Genomic DNA, 11,067 nt, shown 5'->3' with positions numbered 1-11,067 from the left:
GATGATCGTTTTCTCAAGTATGGTAAATATAAGGTGATTTCTTCCCTTTTCCAACAGCTAGAATGACTCAGATGGCAAAAAGTTGGGGAGAAGGAGGTGGAGCCTGTTAGCTTGCATTAGAACTCAGAGTAACAACTAGTAATTCTGCCATCTAGGGCAGGTACCACCAAAAATGCCTAGGGTGAATAGCATGAAAGTCACACTTAAATCAACTTAAAAAAAAAAACAAGTTCATTTGGGGGTGGGGGTGTAACTAACTAGGGTGGCCCAAACCTTCAGCTTGAAAGGCTAAGTCAAGGAGTGAGGGAGTGGGAAACATGCCATCTGGTAGCTTCCTATTCTAATTAATCCTTCTTGCAAATAGGTACTAAGCTTACTTTTTTCCTACTTACTGAAGGAACATAAGTACTGTTGGTCTCTCTAAATTGTTGTGTCCTGGGACCAATCCTGCATCCCCCTCCCATAGTTACAGCTTTGTTACGAATGACCTATGTATGTGGCATTCATTCACAAACAATCAGCAAGCTGAGGTTTGCTTCCCTCTACATACCTCAGACTACTCTGATGTCTTTTGGGGATAGCTGCCATTCTCTTCTCTTTTTTTTTCTTTTTAGTGAGGCAATTGGGATTAAGTGACTTGCCCAAGTTCACACAGCTAGTAAGTGTTAAGTGTCTGAGGCCGGATTTCAACTCAGGTACTCCTGATTCCAGGGCCGGTGCTCTATCCACTGCGCCATCTAGCTGCCCCTTGGAAATTAGTTTTATTCCAATTTCACTTTGCATAAAAAAAATCTTGGACTTATCCTGGGTTCCCAATCCCTTAAGGGGTGGTCCTTATCAGTGGATTCCAAAGTTTTATCTTGGCCATGGTAGGGTTTTGAGGGATGTATGTAGGGCGAAAAGATGTGGCTGAAGAGAAGGCAGTGAGATTGAGAATGCAAGAGGGAGAGAAAGGAATTATTTCAAATGTTGCCCTTCCCTTTCCTAGGGTGGTGGCAGGAGTTGTAATTGATAACTAAGGGATTAAGGGCCCAGGAAATGGATCTACAGTACAGTACTATAAGGCTCTTGGGGACAAGGTAGATTTGTCTCCATGCAACTAAGAAGACTGTATTTTAGAAAAGAGGTGTGAAACAGGATGGGGAAGGTGGCTTACCCACAGGAACAAAAAGAAGACTCTTATTTCAGCAATGGAATTGTATTGATAAGATATATAGTTAAGACAAGAAGGGGATAGGGATTAAGAGGTGAATGAATGGGATCACTTTTCAAAGTTTTATGTAGAAAAAAATGAATGGATTCAAAATAGAAGAAAAGATATAAAATCAAATCACTAGGACTTGATTTTTCAGAGGCTACCATCTCTTTTGGGTGGGCCCAAGGAGAAGGGGCAAAAATACATAATTGAGTCGGTAGATAAATACAAGGTAAATTAGGGAGAAATAGACTGGTTGGAAGTGGTATTATTCTTTCTACCCACTACCCACTGCCAGGGAAACATACTCATGCCACAGACCAATAATTCAGCCCACAAGCATCAATTAAGTGGTTACTCTGCATCAGTTACTTTACTAACGGCTGTGATTACAAAGAAGAAGCAAAAACTGGCCTTCTGTTCAAGGATCTTACATTCTGATGAGGGAGGCAACAACAACTATATATATGTACATATACATACATATATATGTATATATATGTATGTGTGTGTATACAAATACACATATGCATGTACACAAATATATCTATACATATACATATATTCAGTTCATATACATATGGCCCAATTGCCTTTACAGCTGCTCCAACAAAGATATACAAAGAAAACTATAATAAGTAGTGACTGTGAAATCAAAGGGGAAACTACAGTGGTTCCTCTATATAAGCTACAATCACAAATTCAACCCATGGACAAATGACCAGAGTAGAGACTATGTAACAAGTTAGTCTGGGATCATGGACTCAATGCCCAGCTCTGAGCTAGGCCAGCAGTACTAGGATGCTGAGAAGTGATAAAGGACTTAGTCCCTAGTCAACATCAAAAGCAAGACAGCTGTTAGAGGAGGGTCTTCCAGAAGGGTCAGTGTGTGGAACTGGCACACAGAACTCCCAGAACCCAGAACTCTAAAGCTGAAGTCACCAAGATTATATTGTAGACATAGTCCCCAACACAGAACAGTAGCTCGAGGATCTCCCAGAGGAGGTAGGCTTGCAGACCAGCCCCTAGAGCTCCCAGCTAAGGCAATAATGCTGCTTTGTCCAGAATAAATCTCTGGAAAAATTACTCAAGAACAACAACTAACTATTTTGAATTTAAGTATGCTCAAGACACAAACCCAAAAGAAGAGAATGATTCCAAAAAAATCTACAAAGATTCAAAGAAAAACATAATCTGGGCACAAATCCAAATAGAATTCCTAAAAGAAATGATGCAAGAGTTTTAAAATGTTTAAAATGTTAAAGTTTAACCAAACTAACTTTAATAAATTAGTATTTGTAAATAAATTTAATAAATTATTTTTTGTAAATGAATTTAATATATTAATATTTATGAATAAACTGAATAAAATCAAAAGTTTGGAATATATTTGAAATGAGAATGGCAAGGAAAAGAATTGGAAAATAAATGAGAGCTATGGAAAAGAGCCTTGGAAAGAGAATTAGCAACTCAGCACAAGAGGTATAAAACCATACCCAAGTAACAGACCTCCTGAAAATTAGAGTGGATTTTATAAAAGTTGGGGACTCCATGAGACAACAAGAAGTACTGAAGCAAAGCAAAAATATTGGGGGAAAATATAGAAAAAAGATGTCTCATATAAAAAACAACTGACCTGGAAAATGGAATATAAAGAGAGATGATTTTAAAATCATTGGACTACCCAAAACCATTTAAAAAAAAAAAAGACCCTAGAAATCATGTTTCAAGAAATAATGAAAGAAAACTTCCTGGACCTCTTAGAAGTAGAGGACAAAGTAGAAACAGAAGAATACACAGATTACATCCTGAAAGAAACCCCAAAATTAAAACTCCCAGAAACATCATAGCCAAAATCCAGAACTTCTAGATTAGAGAAAAAAAAATGCTGCAAGGAGTTAGGAAAAAAGAGTTCAGGTTCCAAGGAGCCACAATCAAGATCACACAATATTTAGAAGCCACCACTTTCAAGGAGAAGGGAGCATGGAATATAAGGCAAAAGGTAAAGGCTTACAACTAAGAATAACATACCTCAAAAATCTCAGTGTAGTCTTACAGGGAAAAAACAAATGGAATTTTAGTGGAACAGAAGTCTTCCAGGCATTTGTGATGAATAAACTAGAGTTGAATAGAAATTTTGAAATATAAACATGACTGAAGACAAACACAAAAATGCAAACATGCATTAACAATCAGAAAACCTTTTTAAGGGTGAAGTATTTGCATTCTAGTGGGGGGAGCAGTGATATTAGCATCCCATGAGAACTATAATGTCAGTAGAGGTCAAAATAACATGAAAGGTCTGGGATTTTGTTTTGTTGTCTTGTGACATTATTAACAAAAGAAAGGAATGGAATGGCAGGGGGAGAGAATTATCACTAGGGAAGAAAAGTGGAGGAATGAGAAGGACTTATTAATTCACATAATCTTAGGGCACATGTTGAAGTTTATAAAAACAATAAGGTGTGGGGAGGAGTGGGCATCATTCAAACTTTATTTTGAACTGATACAGGGTGAAATGAGCAGAGCCATGAGAACAATTTATACCATAACAACAATATTATAAAAACAAACAATTTTGAAAGACTTAAGAGTTCTGATTAATGCAGTGACCAATCACTGTTCCAGAGGACCAGTGATGAAGAATTTTATCTGCCTCCTGACAGAGAGGTGATAAACTAGATTTACAGAGTGAGACATATTTTTGGTCATGGCCAATGTGAATTTTATTTTTCTTGACTATGCATATTTGTTGCAGGAGTTTTTTCTTTTCTTTTTTTTTTTCCAGTGGGAGAGAAAGGTTGGAGGGAGGGAGGGGACATGCTTGTTAATTGAAAACAACTTAATTTAAAAAAAGATAAATACAGAGTAAATACAGCACTCAAGGGGAAGGCACTAGATTTTAGGAGGAACAGGGCTCCCTTGATGAAGTAGTGAGTCTACTTTAGTACTTTCCTGGGTCCATCCCTGGGAGGCGTAGGAGAAGGGGAGGTCAGATCAACTTGTATGAAATGTTTCAGAGTGCTGTCAGTAACTCAACACCTTAACAGAACTGGAGCTTCTGAAAAAGCACATCCAAGAGAAGGTGAGAATACTGCAGTCTTTAAGGATTGAGGTGGCCAATATTTCAAGCTTCTAAAAACAATGGAAACACTGTATGTTCTCTGCTATCTACCCTGAAAAGAGCACTGGGCTATTAGGCAATTGTACACATACCTTAGTGTATAAGATAACCAAATTGCTAGTTACAGGAGATTTTCAATTACGGAAGTACTGACTGGACAGCCATAGCTGGAGGGATAAGGTTGGCAACATGGTGGCAGAACATGTGGGAATTCTTTCCAATTCAGTAGGTGCAGAAGCTAATAAGGAAGAGAATGTCCCTAGTGAGGGTTTTAAGTCACAGCAGGTAAACAGAAATTTAAGATGGGGAGGTAATGGAGAATCTGGGAAGCATTGATAACAAACACTGCTAACATTCAGATTGGTATAAAAACCGACAGGCAAAGGAGGAAGGACAAAGCCACTGGACTCTGTAATTGATATTTTTCATTCACCAAAAGGCCGTCACATATAAACAAATGAAACATGATGAGCAAGGGGAAAATAATGGGCATCTAGGTCTGCTAATATATTTAGGTGACCTTGATGAATATATGCAAAGGAGGAGAAACCTAGATTATAAAGAGGAGTTAGACTCTCCAGTGTTTCAGAACAGTCTAGCACATTGGCATCCAAGTTTATCTGGTTGGATTAGAGAAGGAGACCAAGGGTAACTTTGGGCTCAATTCCCAAATGGGTCAATTAGCTTTGTTCTGTTCTATGGCCATGAATTGCACTCCTGACCTTGATCACCCATCCCGCAAGGTCACAAAGGAAAGCAGATGCATCCCAGCTACTGTAAATTGATCTCACAGTGGTGACAGGGTAATACTTTTTATCCCAACTTAATACAACTTCCAAAACTCTGCTCTAGGCCAATATCTGTGCTGCCAAAGTGCTCAAATTGTCAGGTTCATTTGTAAGTTCCTTTGTATTTAGGGTGCAGATATTTATGACAGATAAATGGACTAGACCCATGACTTTAGTGGTACCTTCTTTGCTACTTAGAGTCTTAGAGAATTGTCTGGAACACTGCCTAGACAATTCAAATGACTTGATCAGGTCCACAGCCAGTATGGGTCCGAGGTGAGATTTGAATGCAATGCCAACATTTGTCCTTTGTGCTACATTAATTCTTTATTTATTATAGGCTTGCATTCTTTATTATAGGCTTGCAGAAAATTACAGAAATTTAATCATGTCACAAATTACTTTTGACCAATGTCTCATTTCAGGAAATTATAGGTAGTAAAATAATTGAAATTGGCATGTCTTATCACATACATTAAGCATAATTTGTTTTCACTAAATCCCAGGGAATGATGATTTGCAAGGCTTTTAAAAATTATTTTTTCCCATTTGGCTTTAAACTTTTCTGTGTTTTCAGGCTGGGAGACAGTGGTAAATGTTTGTCCATTCTGAAATGTGAGAGGGGCTATAGAAGGGAATGCCTACCCAAATAGAAATTGATCTCTAAATTCTTTGAGTTAAGTAGTTGTGCTTCTCTGCAAAAGAGCCAGGCTGACATAAGCATCCATTCTCAAGTACATGGATTTATTCGTGGCTGTTTCAGGATATATGTGCATATATACATATTTATGTATTTGTGCATATATGTGTATGTGTGTATATATATGGATATATACACACCTAAGAGTTATCTATGCCAATGAAATCACTCACAGGCTCATTCTTTATCCCTGTAGTAAATCTCTGCAGCTAGGTGGCGCAGTAGAGCTGTGGGCCTGGAGTCAGGAAGACCAGAGTTCAAATCCTGCCTTAGATACTTACTATGTGACCCTGGGCAAGTCATTTAACCCTGTTTGCCTCAGTTTCCTAATCTGTAAAATGAACTGAAAAAGGAAATGGTAAATCACTCTAGTACCTTTGCCAAGAAAACTCCAAATGGGGGCACAAAGAGAAGGATACAACTGAATAACAAGTATCTGCAAACCAAATTTCTCTCTCTCTCATATACATATATACAAACATATATGTACACAAACGTATACATATATGTATGTGAATGAATAAAGCATTTATTAAGTTCTCACCATGTACAAAGCATTGTGTTAAGTGCTAGGGATACCCAAAGAAAAGGAAGCCAGTCCCTTTTCTCAAAGAGCTTACATTCTAATGGTGGTCAAACCCATATGGAAGGTTTCATCTCTGAGTGAGATGGAAAAGTCTCCTGGTCTTTAGGATGCAGGGATGAAGAAGATGCTGATGGCCTCTTCTTTAATGTTATTCGAACAATGAAATGATATCATTTTCTCACGTTGAATCCTTTGACAGAACCAAGGACTTTCCCCAGCAGCTGTGGCTGTAGCCCCCGTAGGGGGCAGCTTCCAGACTGCATCTCCATAGGATTTGCTTCCCAGGATGACAGCTGAGGGCAATGGGCTGGAAGCATTGCTAGTCCTAAGGCTCTGGGGTTCAGGGTCCTGGGCTGTCTCCAGAGGAGATGGGAAGCCAAGGAGAGGGGAGATGAGGTGATGGTGGTCTGAACTTCCTGTCACTTCCTGCCTCCTGGCACTCCCTTCGAGTGCCATGCTGCTTCAGCCAGGCTGGCTTGCCTGCCCTTCTGTGGAGTGTTTAGTGCGGATGGCTGATCCTTTCTTCACAGGAATTGGTTTTCTGAATGATGGTTGTAAAGACTGGGCTAGAAGCAGGACTGGGGGTCCAGGAGTTACTACCTTTCCTGGGACTCCAGTGCCCACCTCCATGCATGTGCATATATATGTGCAGATACACACACATATACATATACATATATATATATATATATGTGTGTGTGTAATTGGATCAAAATAGTTATTCTTCACCCTTGCCAGATGTGTGACCTATGACCTTTTCTGCTAATACATGGCCTTAATTATAAGATCATCAATGAAGGGCTAGGATGACCTTAACTATCATCCTGTCCAGTTCTGTCACTGTACAGATGGGGAAACTGAGGCCCGCAAGAGACTGTGACTTGCTGAAGTTCATACAGGTAAAAAAAGTATCAGAGCCAGAATGAGAACTCAGACCCTTTTACATGCTTCATATTCCTTATATGCATAATGCATGTTTCTGTTGTCCTTTGGGTCACTTAAAATTGTTATTCTTTGGAGATCATCACAGTGCTCTGTGATTAGCAGCCATGTAGCATCATTGAGACAGTAAGGGCTAAGAAGATGAAGAAGTTTTTTTGTGAGCAGCCTTCTACTGATGGAAAGCACTATTCTAGCCTCCTCCAGGTCATACCTGTACTTCTCTAGATTCAGAACCTCCCAAATCTGGGCAATCAAAGATTGAAACCACTCTGCACCCTCACGTCTTATTCCATTTTTGTCTTTTATTTTCTGTAAATCTTTCATTGAAGACCCACATTACATTATATACTTGATATAACCTAGCATAGTGGACAGATGACTGGACTGGGAGTCAGGAAGCCCTGGGTTCATGTCCTCAGATCATCCCTAGCTGTATGAGCCTGGGTAAGTCACTTACCTTTAGTTAGCCTAAGTTTCTTCATCTGTTCACCGTGGCTAATAATAATGGCACTTACCTCAGTGATTTGTGAGGGTCAAATCAATCAGTAAGCAAATGAGATAATATATATCTAAAGCCCTTTGCAAACTTTAAAACACTGGAAATATAAGCTATTATTATTTAGAGGCTTTCCTCTGGTTCTTGTAGGTACCAGTGTGGCTCTTGGTTTCATTATTTGATATATTCTGCAGCCTGCTTGATTCCTCTATACATCATTGCATTGATTTTTGGGTCACCTGTGAATATGGTTCTTTTCAAGATCTGCATCTGTAGGGGCTCAGTAGGAAAAACATTGGGTTGAAAAGATGGACTTTTGTGGCAGAGCTCCTTGAAAACATTACTAAATACTAACAAACCTGATCTCCTAGTGACTTCTGGGCCTATCTACAACAAGTAGAAGGGCAAAGGGATTAAGGGGTAAGAAAGGAGGGGTAAAAAGAAGGAAGTTATTGAGGGTATGTGTTGTGTCCTCATTTTGCACCAAAGAGATGCAATCAAAGGTTGGAGTACTTTAAAGAAGTACAGGTCTCCACCTGAAAAACTGGTGGATTGTGGATGACTGAGCCATGAATATTGGCATGAAGTTAGAGACTGAAGCAAACACTCCTACTGCTACCCCACCCCCTTGTAGGGCCAGGGAACCACAGGCCCCAACAAGAGCAGTGGGGCAGGGCTTTCATGAGAACAGCCCTCATGCTCAGGGGTGGAAACCACTGTAGGGATTTACATACTCATTTGGGGCTAATGACTACTCAATCAAGAATATCTGTTTTGTTTGAATAAAACTTTATTCTGTAATACAGTGAATTGTTATTGCTGTTCAGTCGTTTTATTTGTGACTGAGTCTCTGTGACCCCATTTGGGGTTTTCTTGGCAAAGACACTGAAGTGGTTTGCCATGTCCTTCTCCAGCTCATTTTACAGATGAGGAAACTGAGGCAAACAAGGTTAAGTGACTTGCCCAGGGTCACACAGCTAGTGTGTTTCTAAGGCCAGACTTGAACTCAGGAAGATGAGTCTTCCTAACTCCAGGCCTGGCATTCTGTGCACTGCGCCACCTCGCTGCCCCAATTTTGTGAATTATGTACCTACAAATTGGGAAAAAGCCTGAAAGGTAGGGAGGTAGAGAGGTTGGGGGCGGGGTTAAGACAGGGTCATGTGCTGGAAGGGTACTCTAAGAGGGTAAGAAAATCCTCCAGATTGGGACCTGGCCATCATGAAAGTCTGACACAGAAGAAAAAATTCAATCACCATTACCGATTTATGTAGTGTTTTAAAGATGTACAAAGCGCTATCAAGTCAACAGGCATTTATTAGGCACCTACTATATTTCTACTCTTCCTGAATACTGTGCTAAGCACTGGGAGTCCATGATCACAATGATCCATGGTTCACCCTGATGTTTATAAGTAAGAAGTTGATCTTATTGGTTGAGATAAGAATCTAGGGCTGGAATTCATGACCATTTTTTGCATATCATGGGTTCTTAGACAGTCCCTTAAAACTGATCAACCCCTTTTCCAAATAATGTTTTAAATATATAATACCAAACTCATAAAATTACAAAGGGAATGAGTTATATTGAACTAATTAGCAAATTATTTTAAAGTGCCTACCTTACTTTTTTTATATGGTGTCATGAATACATGGACAGGTAAAAATGCTTGAATGCTGATAATTATAACCAAGATCACCCCAGTCCTTCTGCTCTGCTCTACCCATGCCCCCAGGAAGAGCAGCCCCAATGTCCTCAGAGGCAAAAATCCAAACCAAAAACTTCTACAAAAGGAATCCTTATACAAGAGTTAAAGAGTCTTTCATTCACTCTTTGAGTTGAGATTCAAACTCAAATAGAAATGGATCCCTGTGGGCCACATATTGACTGAAAAATAATCATAAATTAACATTATTTGGGTTGTGTTTTTAATTGATTTTGATAAACATTTCCTGGTCACATAGGTAGGCTGAGTTTTGTGGGGCTCCTAGCAGCCAGTAGGCTGCAGTTGGACTTTTCCGCCCAAGAAGTCATTGATAGATTAGGGGGTCCTATGAACTTGGATGTGAGATGAAAACCACATCTTTATTTTAATGTAATTATCTGGTCCTGACTCCTGCCTTAGGCAATTGAATACTTGTTATCCTGATCAGACAGTAAAAAGTCTCCAGAGATAGAGACATCAGTCTTCTTACCTAGGGAAAAGGATGGGAAGGGAGAGAGGGAGAGGGAGAGGGGGAGGGAAAGAAAGAGGGAAAGGGAGAGGTAGGAGAGGGACAAGGAAGAGAGGGAGAGGGAGGAGAGGGAGAAGAAGAGGGAAGGGGAGGTGGAACGGGAGAGACAGAGACAGAAAAAGATACAGAGAGAGAGACAAAGGGAGAGACAGGGAGAGAGGGAGAGAAGGAGGGAGAAGAGAGGGAGAGATGGAGACAGAGAGACAGAGACAGAGAGAGAGACAGAGAGAAAAAGAGAGAGAGAGAGAGAGAGAGAGAGACAGAGAGAGAGAGAATATTTATTAAGCACTTATTTACAATGCTAGGCTTTGTGTTAATTCTGGGTACACAAATACAAGAAAACATAATCCTTCCCTCTAGAAGCTTATATTCTAATGAGGGAAGATAACTAAAGGGATCCTGGAAAGGATGGGAGGGAGGAAGGGGAAGAGGGAGAATAAACACTTACATATTTGCCTACTATGTGTCAAGCATTCTGCTAAGTTCTTTAAAAAGACAAAGCAAAACAAATATTCTCTCATCTGATCCTCCCAACAACCCTGAGAGCTAGTGCTATTATTATCTTCATTTTACATTCGGGGAAACTGAGGCAGACAGAGGTTAAGTGACTCGCTCAGAGTCACACAGCTAGTAAGTGTCTGAGACCAGATTTGCACCTCCAGGAGAATACCCAACCTGAGGTCTGGTGAGGTACCCAGGAAGATAAGGCAAACATTTCACCTATGAGGAGGAGAAGCCAGTGGTGGAATCCCAAGATTCCAGTGGGGTGTGTTGGAGATACAATTGGAGACCATACAGTCTCATAGGAATTTAGAGGTTGAAGAGAAGTTGGAAATCACCTAGTATTATAGAAACTCTTCATAAATAGAGGCCCAGTCAAGTGACCTTTGCAAAGTCATACAACTAACAAGAGGCAGACAAAATTCAAAGCATGTTCCTTCTGCTACACCAGCCTATAACCCCAAGCAAGCTTTGCAAGCATGTTGAGAGACTATCTCAATCCTG

The sequence above is a fragment of the Dromiciops gliroides genome, chromosome 4 (assembly GCF_019393635.1).
Source record: "Dromiciops gliroides isolate mDroGli1 chromosome 4, mDroGli1.pri, whole genome shotgun sequence".
Lineage (NCBI taxonomy): Eukaryota > Metazoa > Chordata > Mammalia > Microbiotheria > Microbiotheriidae > Dromiciops > Dromiciops gliroides.
This window is presented reverse-complemented; position numbering follows the sequence as displayed.